The 27,397-nt window shown below is 38.0% G+C and overlaps 1 long non-coding RNA gene across 1 annotated transcript; it reads right to left on the bottom strand.

The window, feature by feature from the left end:
• Positions 1-5,467: 5,467 nt before the first annotated feature.
• Positions 5,468-21,714, bottom strand: LOC117947887. Its single transcript, XR_004657350.1, has 3 exons — positions 21,482-21,714; positions 14,246-14,247; positions 5,468-5,477 (listed from the first exon to the last, which is right to left on the bottom strand). It is a non-coding gene; the product is annotated as an uncharacterized LOC117947887 (long non-coding RNA).
• Between the last annotated feature and the right edge of the window lie 5,683 nt (positions 21,715-27,397).

Below are 27,397 nucleotides of genomic sequence, written 5' to 3'. Positions count from 1 at the left end.
ATGAAAAATTTGAAAGATGAAAGGTAGATAAGATAATTTGGCTTTCGGTTCGTTCTGCAGAAACGATGGCTGATTTGAGAAAAGCGTGGGAGAGACAAAGAACTGCTGAGGGTTGTGCTAATTTCAACCAAAATCATCTCAAAACAGAATCTGCACGTGATATTTCTGTGACCTTGGATAGCTAAATCGAAGAAACAATAAGAAGTGAATGCTGAACATCTCTTTCCCAAAGTTAGAGTGGAAAACTGTAAACCAAGCCTCAATTCAATGAAGGCATACTATTACAATAAAGAACTTTGTAAAGTCACACAATGGTTGTTTTACAACCACATGAAGATGTTCAATGTATGCTACAGAGCTAGTATGGGCAGCTACAGCTGTATAGCATCCCAGTGGCTGTGTACATTCCTTAGAAAAATACAGTTTATTTCACTACATCAGAGTGAAAATGGAAAATTCTGAATCTTAGATTCACTTTATTTTAATTGTATTGAAATATTCCATGGAGTAGTTGTATCTTTCATTTTGGGAATCAAGCATAGTCTCACATTATTAGAATCCTGTTGCTTGAGTCTTGATGTATCCTCTGCATTAACTTCAAACATTTCAGTCTTTAAAAAATCCTATGTTCTGATTTATGCATCATTAAAGCAGTTTAAAACATTATGATTATTATTAAATAATGACATTATTATTAAATAATTACCGTGCAACATTGTAACATATGTCTCTGTAGCCTCTGCATTTATACTGAAAGGCCTTAATGAACAATTACATCGTAGATTTGCACTCACAATTAATTTAACGATTGTCGTTCAAGTCTCTCTATATATACAGTATATACAATTGTATAAACATAATTGTTTATCAATTTTGCAAAACACTCAAGCACAATGCAAAGAAGATTGCATTGGATTTTAACATCCAAGCCATTTAAGGACAACTAGAAACACTTATGATTTGCACTAGCTAACAAATTATGTGATCATTGATGGGTTTAATTCATTCAGTTATATTTGAAACATTTATCTAGTCGGGAATGCTAATAAAAATAAAAATCCGATGGGCACCTGGGTAGCTCATCTGGTGCAGTGCACGCACATGTACAGAACAAGGTTTACTCCTCGACGCAACAGCCGTGGGTTTGACTCCAGCTTGAGCCCCTTTGAAGCATGTCCCAAAATGTCTCTTCTCTTGTCTTGTTGGGGAAAATGTAGGTGTTACAGACATTCAAAAGAAATGCTCTTTTTTCCTAAAAAGTATTTGTGTTGAAGTAATGCCAAACTTATTTATTTTTTAGATTTCAAGTGTCTGGTGGCCAACTGTTGAAATTTGGATATTGTAAACTCTGTAAACAGCCAAAACACCTTTGAAGTAATTGTAGAAGTAAAAGTAATTTGATCTCTTATTAGGTGCATTTTACATATATCTATGATTGCAGATAAATATTGTTATGATGTGATCTGAATTACACAAAACAAGTAAAGAGATGGAGAATGTTTCCAGTTTCAAGCAGCTGACTGCATCGTCCTGCAGGATTGAAGCATTATTCAGGAGTAAGAGAACGTTTTAAAATTTTTCAATCTAAATGATGTTGGATATGTTGGCAATATATTTGAATAACAGACGACAAAATAATCTGAAACCAGATGTTCTTAGTGTACACATGACAGCCACAGAAGTGCAGGACATGTCATTTTACCATCTGGCATTTAACATAATTGGCTCTGTTCAAGCGGAGCTATGGTAGGGTACAAATGATATAACATTATATTATATAACTCTCTCTGACTATGTTGCTTTCATTCAACAAATTCAAAAAAGACACATCAACCAAGAATGTTTCACTACTTTTTAGTTTTATGACACCATGATATGACGTTAAGGTGTATAAAAAGTACCTGGAACTGTGTGTTCCATTGAGTTATGTTTATTACTAATCTGTCTGTTGAACCTGTTCCTGTTTTGCAATGAAGAGCTGTACAGTTCACAGCAGGGCGTTTGGAGCTAAATTTCACTTTTCTCAGGGTCAAGAGACAATTAAAATAGTCAATTATAGTTCAACACTCATTTATTGAAAATAATTTTCCAGCTCCCTTTTTGAATGTAGTTTAGAAGTCAGAATATACAAACATGACTTGCTGTTGATGCAGTGAGTTAACTTTTTTGTTATGCAGGTAAAAGCAAACATAGAGACAACTCAGGATTTCCAAAAATAAACATTTCGAATCTTAACATCACCTCAGGGAAACTGGAGGACATTTGTTTGGCCCAGCTTGCTGACCTTTGACCCCTGTGCCAGGTTGGTCTGACCCTGCTTTTCTCAGCAGGGCATGGGAACTAGCAGTGTGTCCTGTGCGTGTCAATAATCTGGCCTAAGAGCACAACCAGCAGTTAAGATAATTATTCTGGGATCATTCATTTCCTTGAGGACAAAAGTTGTAATTTTCCATCTATAGTGAATTCCACTATAAGCCATCCTTTTCTTCCTCCCATATTTTTTTTGGAATAGATGTAGTGATCCCATAATGTGTTTAATGCAGCTCTGCAGACAAAGAGGTCATGCCCTAGTTCCCCTGAGGTCAGCCCCCATACTCTGTTGCAGGACTTTAAGCCTCCGACATCTGAACTAAAGATTATATCCATGTGTGGTTTTTCTTGATTTATACCATACTTGGAAAATGCTGACGGAAGTCAGATACAGTACAGTACGCCTGTAAATCTCAGCTTGCAATAAAGAAAAAGGCTGGGGTATTATTTTGAATGACATCATGTCCTCATTGTGTCATCCACCTTGCAAATCACCCTTAAGCATAATTAAGGGAAATTACCACAGGGCTTACATGCATTGACTCTTGATTTGATAAAAGAGATGTGTATACCTTTCCCCCCTTTGCATAAATGTCTACAGGAAGACAGAGAAGCTCAGTGAAAAGAGAGCAGAACTTGTCAGTCTAACCACGTTTCATTTAGCACTTCATTTCAAGGAAATTCCTGAGACTCTTCTAATTGCCCATAGCATTTCAGCTCTTATTTAGGGAATAATGTATTGCAGTCGGCTGGAGCTTAGCTCAGTGTTTTCTTATCATTCAAAAGTCCAACATTTGCACAATGTGATGTCAAGTGAGGTAAAGTTTCCCTTTTTGAACACTGTAAAAACAGAGAGAGTGTGTGTTGTTTTGATTGCCAGTGACATTTGCTCAGGATTTCATTTTTTTTGTATTTTGAATGCAATTTATCTCACGCATGTGACTGTGTGTGCATGTTTTGTACAAATGTGGGGCTAAAAACAGGGCTAATTTGAATTCAGTCATCTTTTTAAGGGGGAACTATGCCGGGGTTTTTCTTTAGCTTAATTTACCTTAACTGAATAGCTTCGGGAATGGTTACATGACTTTTTTCAAGTTGAGTGGTGGTCATCTAACTCACCCCTAGCGCATGTGAGCAGAAAACCACCCTTGCAACTTGCAGGTGAGTTGGGATATTAGGTCTTGCGAGTTGTGATATCAGGTCTTACGATGTAACAAATTGCTTTACGGCACTGCACACATACGCCCACTCAGAAACCGGCTAACAAGGTAGCGATGGAGTTTTTCACACTATTGTCATGGCTGAGCCGGCAAAATAGAAGCAGAAAGCTAGGAAAACATTGTTGGAGGAACAGAGAAAGAGGAAACGTCAGACTGACTGAGCGAGAAGTCAGACACAAGTAAACATTGGAGCTGCCAAATATCTATAACGAAGCTGTAGGGGGAGCTCTGTAAAAAAACATGCAAGCACATTTTTGAAATATTTTTGGACAAAAGTAAAAAAGAAAATTATTTTGTATTTTGTGTGTAATCATTTTTTAAGGAGCTGTTAACTTGTACAACATTGCAGTAAGCTGATGCAAAAACTCTCTATGCAGATTTGTAGATATGCACAAGCATCGTCTTCTGTAAATACCTTTTCAATTTTCTCTCTGCTTCTATCATGCATGGTGGTGAAACAATGCTTTTGCTTCGCATGTTCCATTTGATGATTAAATGAATCATACTTGATCTTTATCTGGTTTGAAGGATGATGCCTGCTGGAGACAATGAGATGGTTTGTATTGCCTCGAGTCTGAAGAAGAACAAAAAAAATAAAGAGAAAGAAAGTTTTATTTAATCTAAAGAATACTGGAAAAAAATATTACGTAACTATCAATAATCAAAACACTTACATCTCACAATATTATTTAGTGGTTGTTTGCTACACCAGGCTACTGAACCACTAATGGCCAATCATAGCTTAGCAACAGTATCTAGACACTATGTCCTGCTTATCATTGGATTTGGGGAAGTTTAAACTTCAGCAAACCACAGCCACACTCATTATCCACGTTAGCGTCACAAGGCACCAAACACAATTTTTAGTTGTCATCCTGAAAGTCTTTCCTCTTGTAAAGTTAAAAGTGAAACATTCTTCAAAAATAGACTAAATGTAACCTTGTGAAGTTGCAACATTGCCATCGCATTTTTCATATGGTTCAGTTAGCATTTACACTGCACTTTGTCAAGCACACCAAACATGGTAAACAAATGTCATGTGGTCAAAATGGTAGCTCGTCAATTGGAGCGACCATAAGACATCTGACTGCCCGAATGAATAAAATGTGACCATTGAAAATGATGTTGAACACATCAAAATATATATTTTGTACATATTATGCATTTGTGCTTTTTCCTTTTCCTTAAATATGTTTTTTTGTGCATGTTGTAGGTTTACATAGTAAAAAAGCCCAAGTGTCCACCCCAAAGGAACTTACCATCTTCCAGAGAAAACATTGTTCACAACTGCTGCACACAGCTCCATCAAATTTTGGTCTGATCAAAAGAAGCTGTCTCGGTCCGGACCAAACTAAGATTTTTGGACCAATTACAAGAAGTTAGGCAACTGGGTACCATAGAAGAAGAAGAAAAACCCAGAAACACCCCCCGCTAGAACAAGAAAAAAATAGTCATGGGAGTACTTGGGGAAAGAGGGAGATTAAATATTTTATGTCAATTTGGAAACATAAAAAGACAATAAAAGAAAACACACACAAAAATGTTGACATTTGTTGTAGTTGGTGCTGCGCTTGACGTTGTTGCTGCTGGTAGTAATACTAAAGAATTAGGATTTGTTTGTTCATTTGTTCAGTCATTTTCATTTATACGGAAAAGACTACCATCCAAAAAATGCCAAAATGAAAACATGCCAACGTCAGATGCCCACCGGTCTGTTCACCAATCAAAGGGAGACGCAAAACACGTACGGGGTGATGACAGGCCGTAGGTACTGTGTGTCATGGAAAAGTTATTTAGTGTGCTAGCAAAGTCACTATGAGAAACCAAAAAGAATAGAATCAAATGTATATAATGTGATTAAAGATAAACATTGGTTTGGACCTTGGTCTAGACTCTTAGGTGCGAAAACGCTCTTAATAATTTAGTTCCATGAAAAAACGTGCCTCACTTTGAAACACACGCCATCATGCTCTGATTCTGACTGGCTAGTTCACTCTTTACCTAGGGACCACGCACGTGCGACTCCCAACAAAGATGGAACAGAAGTTAGATGCCTCCATCTCTAGCTAAAACAGAGTGCTCAACACACAGGGTGAAAAGAGGAGCTGCAGCAATGTGCAGTACTACAAAAATGTGATGTTTTTTGAAAATGAAACCATGTATTCACAACCTCTAACTACAATTATGAACCTGAAAATGGGCATGACATAAGCACTTTAAGAGTAATTTCACTTAGGCTGTTTGTCCTGGCCAGCTTCACCTCTTCTTTCTTCCTCTTTTACAGACACACACACAGACTCACATTTTTAAGGGGGAGAGAGTGCTACATTGCCATTACCAGTGAACACAGAGGCTAGGGGGAGAGAGAAGAAAGGGAGGGGGGATAAAATCCATCAGATTTGATGGCATGGTGATGTAGATAATGTTTTCGCTTTTCAGCTCAGCTCAGAGAAAAGAAGGCAGAACACAACCACTTTCACTCTCTCACTCTCTCTGTTATGAATGAAAGGGAGCACAATGTACATGGTTTCTGCGTCTAACATGTCTCTTTGTGCACAAACACTGTGCCCTTTTACCTATCAGAATGATTGCCCCACCATTATGTGATTTAATGGTAAAACACACATATTTTTAATCCGGCTACACCACTCTGGCAGAGGAGCTGGGTTTATAGTCAACGGTGGAAAAAAAGAACACAATTATCCAGTTTCTCATCTGTTTGCACAAATACGACAGAAAACCCCTCAAAAAGCATTCAACGCTACGGTAATTTGCCGCACAGAAACATTGGAAAACAAATGTGTTCAGGAAATGTAGATGGGTTTTTAAGGTCTGAAAGCCACAGCTGCTTGGCAAGCAGAAGCTGGCTCCTTTTGTCTTTTATCTTCTTCTGTAATGTGCACAGGTGCTGCTTAATTCAATTGGAGAACGTTGCCATGGTTTTACATTAATATATTTCCATGTTACCATTACGACTGTTGTCATGGAGATGATAGGACCTATTTGAACTGAAAGCAGAGATGGTTTATGGGGTATAGCTCTCTCTCTCTGTCTCTCTCTCTCTCTCTCTCTCTCTCTCTCTCGCTTTCTCTCTCTCTCTCTGTCTCTTTCATTCAGTTGATCCGTGTCAAGTCACATGGTATGAAGCCAGATTTAAGGCTTGACTTCACTGTTCATTTTCCCCCTTTTATACTGGTTCTAACCTAACTCAGCATTGCTGGAACAGAAGATACATTTGAATTGTACCTGGCAACCAACACATTCAGATATGAAACACAGTTGTTATTTACTCATAACTGGGCTTTCACAGTGTGCTTGATGCCCGCTCCTAACCCTGTAATGGACAGAAGAATCATTCAAACATGTGGCATTGAAAATAATTTTCACTAATGTTCCCATTGATTTGTCTCATTACCATTGAACCCATGTTGATTGAAAGACTTTTGAATCCCCAGAGAAAATGGTTACAGAAGAAAATAAACAGGCTAATCAGGTACAAAGGTTGGGCTGCACTGGAAATGGAATTTGCTCAAAATCAAAACAACTCTGTAAAATGCAGACATTTTTTTAAACATAGCCTACTACAAACATCTAATCGAGACAAGGTTATTCCAATTAAAGTAATTGCACACTTTCATAAAATCAATACCGCTCCCTGGTACCGTAATTGCTTCTTTCAATCAATTTGATGCATTTTCTAGAACAAAAGACAAAGCAGGGATATTCAATTTACTCAAGCATACCAAAGTTGATGGAATGCTTGCATTGGCTATTATGGCATTGGTTGTTTTCTTTTTCTAAAGAATGCCAGTGGAACATCTACAGAGGCAAGTTCAAAGTCACCTTGTTATCTCTGGATTTTGTCTTCCATACCCCTGTAACTCATTATATCTGCACGCACAAGAGGAGAGACATATAAGTATCCTGGTATCTTACTAATATGAGAATATGAGATGCAAAATGTATCACAACTTGAAGTAACTTTCTGCTAATGAATCTCACCACACACACACACACACACACACATACACACACGCACACACACACGCACACACACACGCACACACACACGCACACACACACACACACGCACACGCACACGCACACGCACACGCACACGCACACACAAACATTGGTTAAAGGTCCAAACTAATATAGAGAAGATCTAACAAAAGCACCCGTGAGAAACTGGGCTATTCTGACAGCTTTGATCCATCAGCAAACCATAATGCAATGCAAAGTCAAATGTGCCCTACTTTTCTTTGCATTAGCTGTGGCCGAGACATTCTCCAAATTTTTACACATGCTGTATTTCAGGCATCTCTCTCGTCAGTACTGTTGTAAAATGAAATAGCTTGGAATTAGAAATGGGTTGGAGTCTTTCTTCCTCTCACTCTATCTCAGACACACACACACACACACACACACACACACACACACACACACATACACAGCACAGATAGACAGACAAACCGAGACAAATTTTCTCTTTTTCTACATTTGATTCCTTTTTTTTTTCGGAAAATTATAATATGATGTGAAACTCTGGACTTGCAGCACAGCACCCAGTTTTCTCTACTATTCTTAAACAAACACAAAGTGACAAGATGGTTACTCTCTCTGCACACTGACAGTTCATTCCGGACTAGGAAAAATGTCAAAAATGTTTAGTCATGGCTGAATGGACTTAATTACCGTCCTCTAGGCTGCCTCAGAACTCAGTGCCACTAATGGTCTCGAGCTAAAGATAAAATTCCATTTACAAGAATATTGCAGCCACAAGATCTGATTTAGCCAATATGAAATATTTACATTGATGTAATTAAAGTTGCAATGCTTCTCACCCATTCTGGCCCCAAAAAAGAAATTGTTTAGATAAATATGAAAACAATGATTAGATTAAAATGAGACGTAAATATAGCATTTGTTATGTCAGGGGATAATTGGAATAGTGTTATAGTAAGTGCTGATTTTGAAACTTTATTAATATTTGCATGCACAGGGAACATGATTCCTAACAAGGTTATTTACAGCAGGTAAAGCAAACAACAGCTTCATAACCTTTTGTTGTTAGACTCAAACTACATAACTTGATTAAAATAATACATTTTGTTTCACGTTTTAACCCTGTGGGATCATCCTCTAATTACAAGACACATGATTATGTAGCAGTCTTTTAGAGTTTTGTATGGCATCCACACATCCTTCTCAAAGGACAATCCGTAATCTAAATACAAACAAAAGCATCGTCACCAAAGTGAAAACATGACTGGAATCACTGCTATCACTTCGAGTTGACTGACAGGAATTTTACGCACAATAAATACATCATAATCACATGCTTATACAGCATTTAATGATGTGAAAAAGACGTTTATTTAAAATGTACACATCAAACTCTTTGATACTATGTGTAAATATAATTTTTATTTACATTGTCAAAAAAGTAGAGAATGAGCCTTTAACCTATGACTATCCCACAACAATGTGTATTTTTTGGCATGAACTAAAAAACAAAGCAGTTTGTAACATTACAACTGTAATCATTATGCCTATATGGAGGGACCATCTTGTCATTGACAGAAATAGTGTGGTTTGATTATTCAAGGCAACAGAGAAACTCAATCAAACAACATCAAAGGTTTATGAAAGTCTAAACAGAGCACTACTGTATGGCAGGTTCATTTATACACATGTAAATTTAGACAGTGTTATGGTGTTACAGCAAAATAAGACATTTTTGTTGTAAGAAAGCAAACACTTTAGATCAAGGTTTCACTTGTGGATGCAGGCCTAATAACTGCTGAGCTACTCATGTGTATGAAAATAGTCCTCTATACCACTTTCATACCAAAAAAAATTCAAAAAAATGTTTCAGAGCTAAAATCAGGTTGCCTCTGAAAAAAAGTGGTTCACCTAGGAAAAAGCCCATCCAGATTTCTACGGCGCTATCTAACCCTGAAGATAGTTTTTAATTTGTTTTTTGAGATCTCTGTCTCTGAGACATCTGCCATTACCCCTAGTACAATGTAGGTGAAGGAAAATTGCCTCTAACATGGCTAAACACTCTATCAAATATCTACTGTACATATTTGCATGCTGTGATGTCTCTTGGTAAAACAGACAGGAAGCTACTCTTATGCCACTCATAGATGAGCTATTGCATGGGCCATTGTACCTCTCTCCACCATTTACATCCACCCTGTGAAAATGAGTTAATATGCATCACTACATAATGGTCTTAAGATGCTGAGAGAGAGGCTCACCTAACATGCAGGATGGCACAATAAAGAAGAACCAACTGACATTAATGAAAATGTATACCATTTAAAACTAGCAGAAGTAATGGCTAAGAGGAAGACAGATCATTATTTATTAATAGTAAATGGCTAAGTGAGTGGCTGTTGATGGCATGTGCTATTTTCTTACTGGCTCCAATACACTTGCTGTTCTTTCTTTGTTGCCAAGTATTTCATAAAGGAAGGTAACTAAATAATTGTGCTCTGTTGCTGATCGCCACTGTTGGCTCTGTATCCAGGACTTTTGGATAATTACTGGCTTTTTCAGAAAGTGTTTAATGTGTGAAATTGACTATAGAATGCTGTTACATGAAGAAAAGTGTACTAAAGTGGCTAAAAATAATGAGTGGCTTTGATTACACAGATATTTTAGGATCGTTAATGTGAGTACCCAGCCCACATAAATGTTTAAAGGTCCCATGACATGGTGCTCTTTGGATGCTTTCATAGAGGCCTTAGTGGTCACTTAATATTGTATCTGAAGTCTCTTTCCCAAAACTCAGCCTTGGTGCAGAATTACAGCCACTAGAGCCAGTCCCACAATAAGCTTTCCTTAGTATGTGCCATTTCTGAGTCTGTAGCTTTTTGAAGAGGAGGGGGGGAGGATGCATGTTAATGTCAAATTTTCAGGCCATGGGACCTTTAAGCCATAGTTAAGTGTGAAGTATTTTTGGAAAAATTTATAACATTTAAAATAGGGCAAATAAAGGTTGGTAGGTACATAATTGTACTTGTGTGAGGCCTCTGCAAGAATTGATAAAAAAAAAAAAACACAGCAACAAGTTGATTATTAAGTAAAAATGTGCCAAATGGTGATTATTTTTAATAATGGTAAATGTTATAAGGGTGTAAAACTAGTAGCTGTGTGTAGTGATATTGATGTTGCATTGATGTTGCTTCACAACTGTGCCTATTCCTCTTCAGTCCCAGTTTTACAATTCCTGATTTACCTCAGTGAGATTCCCCCCCCCCCTTTGCTGTGCATTGTCTTCATCCTCACGCTCCTTCCCTCTCTCCTCATCTCCCTCAGCTTGTAACCTGAATTCAGTAGCGCAGTGGACCAATCGATCACAGGCAGCCCTTTTTTTTTTTTTCATCCCGGCAATTTTCCTCTGAGGAAAGGGGGAATCATGTGAGCTAACAGTGTGGAAAATCAATGCTCCACTGGCATAGAATAACTTGGGAGTCTGGCTGGCAGAGAGCACTGGGCTCCATGAGGCCAGTTTGAGTGATAAAGCCACCCCGTCTCTCATCCTGCAAGATATGCAGCCGCCCCTGGCGAGCCACACTCACTCTCAACAGTAGGTTAACAGTTTTATTCCCCAAATCCTGTGGATTTACAAGGTGTATGCTCGTGCTATGAGGCCCTATGTGCACAATGGGTGTGAGTGTGACTGTGTTTACTACATGCATGTTAGTGTATATCAGTGTTGAACACATGTATGCATATGTACGGATTTATGTATGCACCACAGGGCTGTATCATGTACATAATAGCCTCTAACATGTAGACCACTTTGACTGGTCAATTGTCCAGTCAACACAAACAAAGTTTTATTTTACTAAATTCTAATCAGGCTGAATTTTGAGGAAAGGTGTATAAAATTATTCACAATGCATTGATAATATGTTAATTTCATAGAATGGCTCAGCCATGACAATTGGTTTGGTGTTTACATACATGTCTTAGTATGCATATCAAATAGATTAAATAAAGACCGTACTGCCAGACAGTGCTGAATAAGTTTTTCAATCCTAAATAAAAGTACAAAAAGAAAAGAGAACAGGATGTTGAGGGAGGTAAAAAAAAGATGCCTAATGCATCTAAGAAATGCCTTTGTAATCACCTCAGTACCCACCATCAAGATGCAGGGCAACACCTAGACACTCTGCAAGTGAGCAAATAAGGGTATGTATGTACAAGGTTTGGGCACATGCAACACGCCAGGAAAACAGTGCTTCAGGGTGCAAAATAGGTTTTATAATCAACAAGAAACTTTGACACACTGTCATCATTCAGAACAGTGCTGTCACAGGTACACCGCAAAGCGTGCTTGTGTGTGTGTGTGTGTGTGTTTGTGTGTGTGTGTGTGTGTGTCTGTATGTGGGTGTGTAGGTGTCCTTTCAACAATATGCCATCCCTTCTTCAACACCACCCACACTGACCCAGACTAAAATCTGCTTATGGTGTTTTCAGGAAGATTTCGTCTTTCAGATGCTGAAGATAGAAGTATATGCAAAGCAAGAAAATAGATAGAAACAGAAGACAGACAGACAGACAGACAGACAAACAGATAGAGAGAGAGATAGATAGATAGATAGATAGATAGATAGATAGATAGATAGATAGATAGATAGATAGATAGATAGATAGATAGATAGATAGATAGATAGATAGATAGATAGATAGATAGATAGATGGACAGAAAGATAGATAGAAAGAAAAGACATCAGGTAAACTTCACTTAAGTTTTAAATTAGTTTACTCACACAGTGCTGGAAGGTTTATGCATATCATTTTATATTACAACACAACATAATCAAGCAAGCTGCCGGTCTCTTAATTAAGAACTCCGTGTTGTAACAAAGCATGGATCCGCTTGGGAGACACCAGTCACATTTTGTCTTGCCAATTACACTTTGCATGATTCCTCCCCCAAATTAGGATGAGCCAAGATGGAAAATGATTCTTGGCATGTCGTGGGCCCTAATTATCCATTGAACCAATGGAAATATCATTGATGTTGTGTTCTTAATTCATCCATAGATGGAGAGCAACAAAGCAATCTGACAGCTTCTTGGCTTGTGAGATATAATGCGATAGCGCCCAGTAGTTTGTTGTGAGTAGCAGCCTAAGAGCTTCAACACATACTTGGTCATTAAAAGTTTATTTGTGGCTGATGCAGATCTCTAACTCCATGATGTTGCTCTGACAGGATAACATAGTCTGTTAATGATGAATAACATGACACAGACATCATGAACCCTGAGCTCTTGGTGCCAGCGGAGTGACATACACCATGAAAAACAAACAACATTGTGTTGCAGGAAGTATTAAATTGTGTTGTTGTCTTTGAAGAGCAAAACTTGAATCATGAGAACATACTTAAAGTAACAACGTGAAAAATACAACCTCTCTAACAGATTGGAAGAAGAAAATATCACCCATCCAATTTCCAAGCATACTTCCATTTCGAGAAGCAAACAGATCTCAGCAACTACCTCTAAACACTTTTGCTTGTTATTCACAAATACACACCACAATGAGACAAATATTATTTTAAAAGAAACTTTAGATATGTTGCGCATCTGCAAATGTGACTTTATAGGAATAGCAGTGAAATAACATTACCATAAGCTTGGTGCAATGCATGCATAATAGATTGTTGTTTTCACTCTGCATATGGTAGGAGCTGGATTCGCTTCAAAGTGCACCAAATTTGCATGATTCGATGTGAGGGATTCTGGGATTAGAGAACACCACTTCCTCCCCCCACCCCTCTTTCACTCAGCTATAGAAAGGTATCACATTCCCACAGATGGTGGGGAACATTGTGAAAACATTGCCGTTACGTTACAAAGAGTAGGCACATAACTGAGAAAATAAACACAGCAAGAATTCTACTTTTTCTGTTCTCTAATTTAACTTATTCTAATACATGCTGTGATGACACACATGTTACTCATATGAAATCAACTTTTTTGTTCTTTCATTCTATCAAATTGAAATTGATAAAGATTGTGGTCAACGATTTGAAATATCAAATCCGTCAAATATTACTTTCTTCCTCCGTGTTTTCATACTCGAGATTTTGTCATTGAGAGGAAAAGTGACAGCTTCAACACACTCATGTACAGCTGCTTGTTGCTGACATCCCTCACCCTTGTGTTCTATCACTTAAAACTGACAGAAAACAGACAAAGAGAGGAGAAAGCCTGTTTGACTGCAGACAAGCCCCAGAGGCTGCTGTTGAACACTGTCTGGCAAACAAGAACAAACTGATACACAAAGTATTTATGAAAAAACAAATGTAACAAGAGGAGGGAAATGCTTCTCTACAATGCTTGTGAATTTTCTTTTCTTTTTTTACGCCTGATGTCTTGTCACTATGTAGTTTTGAAGCTGTGCATTCCTAGATAAAGTGAACTGAAGGCATGTATGTCGCAGGCAATGGGGGTTTTCACAGCAGTGTGTACTTTTATGCAAATTACACGGCCATCAATGATGAGCTGTCCCTCTTCTCACTGGATAACCTGATTATAATTTAGATCGGGCTGTCCATCTGTTGGGTGAACACCCACGCGCCTCAGCCGTGCACATAGGATGAAAGAAACTGCCTTATGGTTTCCCCCCCCATTTTTTACTGAGAAACAATGTCGTCGTAGCCCGTCAAAGAGAAGGTGTTGTTTATGCACAGCTCCTGCAGTGTTGTCTTCTATTTCTGTTCATTTGTGGCGTTTCGGCCCGAACTGTATGGATTGGCACTAAGATGACACCGGGAGAGAATAGCATAGCCCGGTCTCGGAGTGAGTGAACCTTAACAAGCCACGTGGTTCTGAAACCAACATCTAGTTGCGGATTCTGGGAGATGAACACAGAACATTTACTAAAAGCAACCTTGCTAGCAGCTCTATGATGCTGTACTTCAGCACAGCCACGCTTTGAGTTAAATGCCAACGTCAGCATGCTAAAATGCTCACAATGACAGTGCTAACATGCTAATTTTAAGTAGGTATAATGTTACCATGCTCACCATCTTTGTTTAGCGTGTTAGCATGCTAACATTTGCTGATTAGTGCAACACACATTTATTGCACATAGACAAATTAAATGTTGATGATACTCCTAGATTAAAAGTACCTAACATTTCACTCAAAACTGCAAGCGTCAAACTTATGGGCTAGAGGAAAAGCTAGGGCATTGCCAAAGTCAGGAGGACACTGAAGACCATGACTTTCTGCACAAGGTTTCATGACAGAGGCATCCAATTGTTGCCATGTTATTTCATTCTGGACCAAAGTGGACCGACTACTAGATCTACAGTTCAACATTGCCATCCCTTGAACCACGGCTATGAACTAGCATGACTAATAAGCTGTTTGGCTTCAAACATCACTTCAGTTTTATTTCAGTTTTATAAGTCTGTTTACCCTTGTGTGGTATTTGGGTCAAATTGACCTATTTCAAATTTTCACAAGAAGAAAAATGGAACAAGTTTTCAGGGTTTTTTTATACCTGAAAATCAAAGGCTTACCATATTTCTGTCATAAACATGTATTCCTTACTCAATTCTTAAAATTATTATGGATATGACAACTTATGTTTTTTCCACAGTTGATTTGAACATGAATCATAACCTTATGATTTTAAAAAACAACAACAACAATCCCACTTACATTTTTAATTGTGTTCCAGTAGAGACCAATAAGATCGATAGATTTAGAAACAGGTTCCTTAAACATATATGTCATCTTAATTGTTTGAAATTAAGACAAAGACAACACGTGTTAATAGATTATGATGTAAGATTTTATTTCAGAATTGTTTTTAAAACCCCAAATAAGTCACAGGTCAATTTACAACAGGGTCCCGAAAATGAAGACAACAAAGGGGTTAAATGGTTGCCTCGACCCCAATACAATCTAAAACTTTACATTTTAAAAATTCAAAAGCAACGTGCCTTTCCAGGAACAGTGTCCCCGCTACTTCCAAACAGTCCACAGAACACACAACAGTTTTGAAAGGGACAATTTCTAGAAGTTTCTATAAAATTAAACTAAAACTATGCATGGCTAGATATGGGTAAGTGAGAAAATGTGTTTTTATGTCATTTGGCTGAACTGACCCATTAACATACAATGATTGTTTGTCATATAACTGCCTTTTCCATGTATAATTTTATTTTAAAAACAAACCCATTTTATGAATTGTTGTGGGCAAACAATTAAGTCTTAGTGTTTTTGCCTGCATTGCTGATAGACAGAAATTCTCCAAACCATCTCCATTTTTATCTGTACTTGGATTAAAAATGTGTTTGATCAGCAAACCAAAGCTTTTTACAAATCCACAGGTGGCATATCTTCCATCAGTAGCAGGGATAATCTGGCTCACTGCAAAATCATTTTCTTCCCGCAGGTGAACCAGAGACTCTGACAGAGAAAGAGACAAGCTGTTGATGTGTGTCCTTCTGCCAGGTGGTGGAGGATCAGGTCTTGTGATGTTTCTGACCTAATATGGTCAGGTCTGATCCATCAGCTGAGAATCAGGTGCTTGCTACATATTTAAGAGGATGAAGACTTCATGCTGGGCAGAGGCACTCATCATAAGGCTCTGCTCAGGACTTCTTCTTTGTCTTACAGTGGTAGAATGTGACAAATTAAATGTTCTCAAGTACCCGCACGTACTTGTACTTACTACACTACTACTCCACTATATTTCTGGAGGAAAGTCTTTACACTAAATTTCAGTATTTTGTAGCAGATATTTTTCAGATAAAGAATTGCCATGTAAAAAACATAAATATTTTTTTTTAAAAGTATTGATTTGATTAAACAGTAGACTGTAAGCGTGACCGTAGAGATGTGTTTATGTTGTGTTGATTGTTTGAGCATGTGATGAAAGTCTTTTTTTTCTTACATCTCTCTCTCTTACTCACCTTTACAGCATTAAATGTTTCTTATGTGTAAATACTGTACATCATCAAAAATAATCAAGAATGAATGTCACACTCTGAATTATGCCATTTTGCGATACAAGTACTTTTACTTATGATACAGTATATTTAGCTGGTGATAATTTACATCACTTTAAGTTAAGTAATGTTTTTTCAATTGAGGACTTTTAATTGTATTTGAGTTTTGTTATACTGTGTTAATGCTTATCTTATGTAACACTTCTTCCACTACTGGCACCTTACTGCATTTTTTAGTCTGTATCTCACTTCTTTTGTCTTTCCTCATTTCCACCCGTGCTTGCTCTCTGTCTTCTTTGTGTCTTTGTATTTTGCCACTGTCCTCTTTTCTGCAAATGATCGCATCTACAGTCTGTAGGCATCCTAGAGATTCTGCAATTCTGCGTGGGAAGAAATGTTGTTGTTTTTCTCCGAGGACTTCAAGTTTCATTCAAACACTTTTAAATATTAGCGCTGAGATGCAAGTTGTTCACTTTCAGTGTTTTTCACTGTGATATTTTTGGTATCTGTAATTTGGTGCTGACAAGTGTTTATTCCACAGTTGTTTGTCCAGTTACTGAGCTGATGGCTTTGACCTGCATGTACAAATTTTAAAATATTGCATTAAGTGATTTGAAAGTAATTAAACACCAACATATACACACAAATTAACCCTAACAATGAGACTGATAAAAACCTCTCTTACTTTAATTGAACACATTCTGCTGTCTGTTTGCCTTTAACACAATGTGTCGCTGAATCCCCGCTGATTGAATTTCCCCATAAATGATTATACTTAATGAAATGCAAGCAATTAAAGTAAAAGCCTGATCAAATGGTGGCTGACAGTCAGTCAAATATGCTGACATGTAATTGAAAATGTCCCCTTTCTCTTGCTCTCCACTGTCCCTGTAATATTAATCCATTTGAAGAAAGATCAGGTTTCCGGCAGCAATAGTGGAGTAGATGATACTTAATCAACTAATTGACACAACAAAGACCTTTTCAAATGTGTGTTCCATAACATCTGGCCCCTCTCCTGTTTAATACTAAATTATTCACCAGGAGGACTTTTTGTTTTATCCAACTAGCTGTAACTTGTTTCAGCAACTGATGAACGTGTCTGCCAGCAAAGGTCAAAGGTTAAACTAAAGAAAAAGTAAGCCAAAAGTAAACTTAACCTAACTTTTTGGCAATAAAGCCAGTGTAAATCCCAATTTCTCTTTGTAAATATGATTATAAACAAGCTGGCTCCTTCTGACAAACCGTCTCATCGGACATAAAAACATGGAGCCTCAGTTTCATTGATCAGCTATAGCATTAAACGTTATTACACGTCAGGCTCTCTGGATCAAAGACAATTATTCATAATTCACCTTTTCCAAAATCCTGTGGTGTCGCTCTGTACTACAAAAGCAACTGAGAGCATTGAGAACAATTTAATGGATTACCATTTTTCCCTGTGCCTTATGACACAATGACACAATTACCTTAAAGCTTATTTTTGAGGCGGGAAAAAAAGGATTGGGTGACAGAAAAATAAGGCGGCTAATATGCTATCTTGTATTCAACTTTGACAAACGCACAGGCTCAAGGCGTAACTGTTTCTTAGTACTCTCCGTTATGCTACTGAGAGTGGGAAGGGTACTGTATACTGTAGCTACAGGTCATTGTTGCCGTGCAGATGAACTAAGTGACAATAATTGAGTTAAGAGGAAACAAATGATGTCATGAGTGCATGAAGTGGAAAGAGTCGACTGATTTATTTTCCAAAACAATACATGCCAGAGTAAATCACTTTTATTAGGGCGTAGGGTAGCTTTAGTTCACTAGGCTTCACGGCAGTCACCATGGAGAGTGACTCTGCTGCACTGAAAGATCCAAAAGAAGACATAATAAGACATGAGAATATGTTATTTAATCTGTGATTGGTGATAGAACGAAGAGCGAAGAGTCAGGAAGTGATCGAGAAAGTGCATTTTTAAGTATTGTGCAAAGCCCCTTTCAGAGATTATTTAGTATATTAGATCATTATATTACTTTTAATTCTGATTCCTTAACATATAAGCAATATGGCTAGTCAAAGTGGATCTAATTTGTTTATGATCTAATTGTAGCTACACAGTAGGGTAGTTTAAAATACTGTATAACAATGCGTCAAATTTTCCAAGATGATCTATATGTTGAGTACGTAAAATCTTAATATACAAAGGTATTGCAGCTGTCAAATACATGTATAGTGGAACAAATTAAAACAGTCCTCAAATTCAGTCATTGAGTTCCTCTTTGTTACATTGTACCACAGAGGTCAGTGGATATGTACCTTTGATTAGAAAAACTTTCATGGAACAGATATGGCCCAAATTCATGTGATAAGTAGTCTAGCTTTGCCAGACTATCCACACGCTGCGGAGGGTTAAGATACTCCACACAACATTCCATGATGGGAAAAAACATGCTGTGGTTTATTGGCATTTCTTTAAACCAATCACAATCGTCTTGGGTGGCACTAAGCTCTGCATGGAGCTGCTGCAAAATAGTCGTACGAGAAAAAACCACAGATTGAACATATAGTCTAGCTAGCTGTCTCAATTAACATGCAGAGATCTGAGGAGCAGTTAACCATAGTCTTCATAAATCCCCCAAATTTAAAATTCCAACATAAAAGAAACGGAATGAAACGGACATACATGCATCCGGCGGAATTTCCTGCGACACCGAGCAATCCTGGAAGGGGAAGGATGTAGACTAAATGATATGTAACACCACTACATGTAACACTGTCAGTCACAATTATGAAAATAAAACAAGAAAAGAATTTATGAAAAAACCAAGTGTGTTTGTGGATGTACAAAAAGATGGGCCGTAAACCACAGTACATTGTGTTACTTTTGTGTCATTCAGCCTGTAAAACAGCCAAAGTATCAATGAGAAAAAATGTATTACATTAGATAGACTGTATTTGTCTTTGGGTTCTCCCATTAAAGTTACATAATATACGATAAATCATACAAATGTCTAGTACACAATGTACTGTGCAAATGGGCAGGTGGCAGCAAATGCGTTATATAATAAAAGACAGCACATTAAAAAAACTTCTCTGACGGAGTCATTCTGTGTTCAATACCTGTATGGCACAGGGAATAATAGACTGGCCCTTGGGACTCTCATTCGACGGCAAGACATCTTAACTTATCTTCATCTAGACTGCAAGGAAAACAAATTCTCTCAATGTCCAAATGTCTGATTTTAAATAAATGGTTGTGCTACTTCATGAATAAACGAATACATTAATAGGGGTCCTTACTTTCAAATCACAGTTTGTTCTATCATTTTATAGATACATCTGTTTTGTAAGCAACAGCCTTGTGAAGACTTATACAGTATATAGTGTGTTACTATGACAAATAATTCTGATTCCACCCAACTAAATGTTAATAGTGGAATAATGTTAAACCACAATCTTAAAGCATTTTGTGTTGAAATGAAGCTGCTGTCTTAAGCAGGATCTGTGTTGGAAAGAACACAAACTTAGTACACACACTGCTTCTACACGTTCAGCATCAACTGTAGGGAACTCAATTTTTTCCACTGTGGAAAAAAAGATATAGTGGCAAAGGTTCTCTCTGCTCTTGTCTGTTATCTGACTGACGACACCACAGAAGACAGACCAATAACGCAGGGGAAGAAAGTGGCCAAAATTATTTCTCTACAATGATGTAGATGCAACCATTTCAAAGACAGTTTGCCACTTTAGATGAGGTTTACTTTCTTAAGCATGTGTACAGGGTCTTTATCCCTGCATTTTTACATTTGAGATTGTGCATTTGGGATTATGCATGCAACAACTTAGATTTAATGAAGTTACATACTGCCTATCAGAACAATTCCATTCAAGCTGTTCTCTCTATATTTGTATCTTGAAGTCAGACCTAGCAGCTTTAAATGCAGTACAAAAAAATACAAAATTCACATTTAAAAGCAATTCAAAGTTTGAAAGATCAAAGGTTTCCTGTCAGTCACCGTTTCCTTGTCACTGTGGAGATTGTTTACCCTCTAAAGTCAGTTTGAACTTGATCTAGTCGTCACATCTGTCTAACATTTGGGCTGCACAAAAAAAAAGTAGTTTAGTAGTCGACAGTCACAGGCATGCTGAGGTGGTAACTTTAGTCTGTGAAAAGTCCGTAGGTGTGTGGTTAAGCTGTGACTCTTGTTGTATTGAGGTAGAACGTGAATTACAATCCCAGATGAATCATGTGGTGCGTTGAACTCACACTAAGTCCTCAAAATAAACTGATTTCCATGCTGATACAGGACAGGTACTGTATTGACAAGGTTGGAACTTCCTCTTTTTGTTCCACTCTTTAACTGTTGTGTTGGGAAGAGGGGGGTGGGAGTTCCTGCACTGCGCTCAAAGACGGGTTTATCTCTGAATACCTTAATGTGAATAACTATGCAACCTAGAAAGTCTGTTAAAAAAGCACCTAACTTCCACAAGAAATACACTTGGTGAAACTAGCTCAAAGGGATATGGTAGCTTTAGATATCACAGCAAATGATGCACTGTGAACACAGTCCTTGCCTCGGGGCAACACAGTGACAAATGCATTTAGCTGCGATTAAACAGCCTATATATTTTATGTGAATAGGGAGAGCATCAAACTTGTGTTGGCAGAGAACATACTTACATAACATAATTTTTGCAGATCCTAGCTAAAAAGAATGTGTTTTAGTTTATTCAATAGCTCATTTAAATAGAGAATTTTCATGTTTTTTTCTTTACACAGCAGTGCATTGTGGGAAAAGGATGACTCACTAATTTACTGTTTACTTATTATTGTGGGCTAAGCTTTTTCCATTGTTCATCACAATCCAATCAGTAGAACAAAAGGATGCCTGCTAAAAGGTTTGAGCTCAGGAAAATGTATGGCCACAAGGAAACGTACCATTAATGTGTTCTCAGCAATTTGGGTTCTCCAACTAAGAGTTTGTGAACTTGTCTGTTAGAGACAGAGGACAAACAATTACAGGTTGGAAGGGTTTGAAACAGGTTTAATATTCTGTGTGTCGGTTGCAGATGCCATGCACCTGTAACCCAGGCCAGGGAAGGGTTAACAGAAACCTAGTTTTGGCCAATCGGAGGAGGTTGTGTCACCTTCGGCTGAGTCTCTATCTAACTGTTAGAGGGAGAGCAGGAGACGGTTGGTAATTTTAACGTTGATAGTCACCAGAGAAGAAGAAGTTGGTTATTTCATAGCGCAGATTAGAACGCAAATTGAAACTTAAGCAATTAAAATTGCTAAACGTTAGAACATCTTGTCAAATTGGTCATTATCACTGCGACTTATAAAGTGTCAGATTTAATTCCATCATGGGGTTAATAGTGTCAAAAAACATTAGCTGAAGCTGTAGTTCAGTAGCTGGCTCAGAGATATATCTGTTTCCGTGTAACGTTCTCATTAGGTGCTGAGCCCCCCTAAAGGTCTGATTCTAGAACCGTCCCTGGTGCTTAGCATGTCTTTGACAGACACACGCACGCACGCACACACGCACACACACACACACTCACACTCACACACACACACACAAAATAAATAAATAAATATATCTGCATACTGTGTGTTTTTGCATTCTTCAAATATCACTAGGAAAATGCAGGTTTCTGGGTCATAGTGTGAGAAAAAGCCGCAGAGAACTGAATTTAATACATTTAATTTTCCAATACTGCATGGACACATGTACTGTGTCCTTACCTTACATAAAAACAGCATCACATATGGTCTTTAATCTAAATTTGCAAATCACATCTCAGAGTAAAATAATTGTATATAATGCCATGAAACATCCAATCACACTACAGATCCCTTTAATATGCATTATGCAATAAATGTGCATTATATTTAAGGGAACGTTACAGTGTTTTATTTAAATGTAAGAAAAAAAAAAAAGAGTGTCATAAAAAAAGTGTCATAATCCCATGTAGACAAACAGAAACAACATCACAAGGGTTTATTTTGGATTCATATGTTGAGGTTTGCTGGCAACATGTGCAGGACGGACACAGACCAAGTTAACGCCATACTTGAAGGACCTCATTCCCTCTGTATTTTCAGGTCAGTGGCTTTCATCAGATGTAATGGGAGGGGGGGAGGGGGGTGGTAAATTATGAATGAAGAACCACTTTGTGGACGATGAGGATGATGCAGATTATTCATCCCTGCTTCCAAGCCACTTCTCAGTAGAGGGATTTCACACCATTGGGATGAGGGCTGCATTTCTCCCAAGTGTAAAGTAAGTAGATTACAGGCCACAGCCGGCTACTGCTATCACTATCTGGATTATGGTCTGGATCAGGGATTCCCAAACTTTTTAATGTCAAAGACTTCCACATGGCCACAGGCTCTTGTATGATAAGATTTGATCTGAAGTAGCTTGGGAGATTTCTTTTGTAGTGGGGGCTGTTGTTGTATCACTGATTCTTTATCTACCATTTCAATTTAAACTTTAATTACCTGCCGTCTCCGAGATCTGAATCCCGGCCAAATTGAAAGTACAGTTTACAGAAAATAAAATAATAATAATGATATTATTAGAAAACAACAAACTTCATGTAAGTACACTGTGTCGCTTAAAAAAAACAAATGGCAAAGGGACAAAATTAATTGACTGATAATGAGAAGTCAGTGGAGCAATGACAGCATGGTTAAGGAGCTCAGAGAAAGTAATTTTTCACTTAATTAAGAAATTCCTCATTCTTTCAAGGCCTTGCTGAGATTTTGTGATAAATTCAGATCAAAGTAAATGTCACTGTCACTGTCTTTTACTTTTACATATTTCACTTAACCTTTATTTTACCAGAATAGTCTCTTGACATTAGGGTATATTGAGAGCATTCTGGCAGAACAGTAGACAGTAAATACAGAAATTGTTTAATAGAAACATCTAAATATACAGTGAGGATTGACACAGTATGGATTTACAAACAAAAGAAATGTCCAAAGGAGGTAACATGGATCCTTGGAGCTTAGAAAAAAAATGGCCTAAAGATGGTGATGATGGTACAGATCACGTGTAGGTGGAGGAGCAGAAACAGCAAGAAAAAAATACTGATGGCGATAATGATAAAATTGTGAGGAGTGCTCTGAACTTTGTCCTGTCGTCACTTACTCCATTTGTTATCACTACAAGCAGGCTATTTAGCAGCAGAATAAATGTTTTTGATTCACTTTTGAAACACATTTGTGTCTGAATTATGGTTTGTGGGCCCCATTAAAAAAAACATCAGCTACATCGCAGGGAAGAATAATTGCTGCTGATCGTGCAATGTGCCAGCAGCTGATGACTTTATCAGAACAGATCAATTTATTGATGATTGATTTAGACAGCGAATCAATGCATGACGTTGGCTTCATTAGGGCCTCGCTGACCTCAGAGGCCTTCATTAGGTGGTGTAAAGCTACACATGTAAAAGGTTTCCCTGCTTTTGAAATGGTTGATTGAACTTTTTGTGAAAAAATAGCTCGCCTGTGTCTGTCCCAATTGCTATCTCATGATTATAAAAATGTGTCAGTGAGCAGCCGACTGAGCGAGACCTGGATGATAAACACTGATGCAGTAGATCTTCAGCTCTGAAAGCTCAAGCCTCATCCTGTACAGTTTCCTCTCTGCTGTCTGATGGAGGTGTACGAGAAGGAGAAAGCAGGAGGAAGAGGAGAAAAAGAGGGAGGTGCAAGGAGAGGAGAAATTAGGTTGAGCACTGATGAGGATGAATAGTGAAGAGAGGAAGAGGAAAAACAGGAGGATAGGGGGGTGAAAAGGAAAGGGGTTGGGGACCGAGAGGTGAGGAGAAAGGGGGAACAGAGGGGAGAAAAAGGAGAGATGGGGAGGGAGCAAAAGGGTGCTGAGAAGGGTCTGACTCTGGCATAAAAGTAAATTCAAATGCATTATTCATGGCTCTCTGTGTCAAAATATCATTTACGTGTGCTATGTTGACTCATGGCTCGTAAAATGAGAAGGACATGAAAAGAAAGAATGAAGAGAGGAAATAAACAACTCAGGAGGTTTTCTCTATTCTTGGCCCGAAAAAAGGAGCCATAGCACACTCTCCCTCAACTTATTAGGCATCAATTATTTATTGCACTCTGTTTACTATTCTTTATCTGTGTAATAAGACGCCACCTTGTCAGAGAAAGTCTCAAATCCATCTTCAAAGTTAGAAGGGAACGAAGCAGATTTCATTGTATTTCACAATGCAGAAGTAGCCTAAAGGAAAAAATCACCTCTTGTTATTGACCTCGAGTATACACACACCATGAGTATACGAGGGTGACAATTTTCCAATCAACCCCAATTCCACCGTCAATAAATCTCTGAGTGTTCAGTTGCATGCTTTAAATCTGGGCCGAGATAACCAGCTGTCTTTTCCATTTTAATTTCTTTGGATTTTCTGTATAATGAGTGCTGCCCCTACTGTACCATCAGCTAGCCCCCAGTCTCTCTGTTTGGGACCATCGGCTTCATACAGTAACCACGCTGAGACCACAGCAGCCCCTACAGGTGGAAAGCTGTACTAACACTGCCATCATCTTTAATCGTGTTTAAAATGCAATAATGGTGGTTTACAAAAATGGGGGTTAAGACTGCCAAAGGTAGATAAATCTAAGGGGTCATGATATGTTTAAAAGGTTAGAAAAGCTGAACATCTTAGCTGAAAACTCAAAACTGCAAAAAATGACATTAATCATTTTAGATGTTATTCTAATCTTTTCTTTTTCTGGTGAATGAATGGATTATTTTAACTTTAAATGCACATTGTGGTTGACCTTTATAACCTACACAAGCATGCAATCGTCACAATTATTCATTTCAACAGGTTAGAAGGTAAAAAGGTTAGCACAATACCTCTTTTATGAACTGCAAAAAACAATTGTACATTTTTGAAAGTCACGATAACCTACCAGTATGCTTTTAAAGTCTGAAGTATCTGTTAGAAATTTGACCATAACTTGGCTGAATTTTGCTTTCAAAAATAATTAACAGATTTGTTTGCAGGCTATATAATATAAAGAAATGACCGGTATGCATGCAAACATGCAAAAAGGTGAATTGCTGGCATCAACAAGAACTGCGTTATGCCAGGACAGACCATGTTATATTTGCTTCAAATAGATGGTATACAGGTCTTCACTCTCATATGCATGCATATGTGTATATGTAGGCCTATGCATGTATGTGTGTACCCAGTGAAGGTGGGGGCACATGTGACCTGCTCCACTTTTATTTTGATTTATAAGGCTGGTGGAGAGCATCATCACAGAATCGCTTCATCTTCTCTCCTTTATTACACCACATTTGTTTTCATTTTACTCCCAAGGCCTGGCTGAATACATTACAGATTTCCCATGGGGCCCTTGAGGCCGGTACCTCTGCCACGGGAGACAATGGGATGACGGGGAGGGATTTCTGAGCATTCGTCATCATTAGAGACATTAGCATTATTTTGACTTCAAAACATTATTACGGGATTATCATTATTCTCTGTATTAACGGGATAAGTAGACACCTTTGTGGGAGCATCAGTCAGGCACATTGGTCGTAACAATAATTGCTCAAGCCAGGAAGTGATAATTAGGGACACAGAAAAAGGTGTTACCTGACAGTGGTTTTTTGAGAGAGCTACGTTAAAAAATTTTTTTATTATTATATTATTACAATTATTTCTAATGGAAATTATTAATAAGGCTGGTTTCTTAGACCCCAATCTAAAACTCTCCTTTCCAGGATGCAGCAAAAAAAAAGTCCCTCCCATATTTACGAGAGCAGCATCTACCTCAGATTCTAATTCTGGGGATTTAGACGAGACAACACCTTTCAAATCCCTTCATAGTGCCAAGCAGTCAATTGAGACATATTTTGTTATGCCTGACACAAAAGCTGATTCATTCCTAGGAAGATAACTAAGAGTAGAACATTACAGTGAAGATAATATGGCAATTGAATTTAGCATACAGAGGTCAATGGCAGGTTAATGCACAATGCAATGCATGGTTGACTGTGGGCGCCCAGCGGGGAGGGGCGTTGGGGTCAAGGGGTGGCGGTCAGACTTGTTTTGGGTCAGTCTGGATACAATACGAGCACCAGATGGAGAATTACGCCCATTTATCATGTTTGTCATATGACTTTGGCACGGAACATTTCTGTTGTAACTGGATAGGAATCCTACACAATCCATAATCTGTTTCCAAAACACTATGTCTATTTTTTAAAACTGACTTTTTACATGTATTAAATATTCTCTTAAAATATGAGTAGCCATTTTTCTATAACCTCAAAAGAATAATTTTCCTTAAGATTTGCTGCTGGCTCTTTAAGGTGTCACACAAGAGGTAGACATTGAACTTTAGAGTCAGTCATGCTAAAAAAACAGTAGTAACTATTAATTCTTGCTGATACATCTTCATTTTACTTCTTGTCAGCCATATTTTCCCTTTCCGTGGTTCCGTTATGCAAGCATATCAATTTTCTATTGTTCATCTCCATCTTCCATCTACGAACATGTCTTTGGTGAGGCACAAAGAGGCCATAAAAATAGGCATATTTCCTACAACTCCTGTCGTCACCATACCTGCTCCAACTTTTGCTTACAGTCACACGGAACAATCTTTTTTCTCCACATCATTCACACATGCTCAGCATTCATAGCCAGCAGTGAAACTGATAGCATCTACATCATTTCAAGGACATACAATAACCGCCACTAGCCAAGCCTTGTTGCATGAATACATAGAGGGAAGGTTTCCAGCAGCATCATTCCATGATTGAATTCCCAAGGACAAGAGCAAAAAAGGGGGAAATGGAAAGGGAGTGAGCAAACAAGGTGTTTCTGAGGTGTGATATA

This window comes from Etheostoma cragini, chromosome 7, assembly GCF_013103735.1.
Source record: "Etheostoma cragini isolate CJK2018 chromosome 7, CSU_Ecrag_1.0, whole genome shotgun sequence".
Taxonomy (NCBI): domain Eukaryota; kingdom Metazoa; phylum Chordata; class Actinopteri; order Perciformes; family Percidae; genus Etheostoma; species Etheostoma cragini.
Note: the sequence above shows the minus strand (reverse complement) of the source record. Positions and strands in the feature narration are given on the sequence as shown.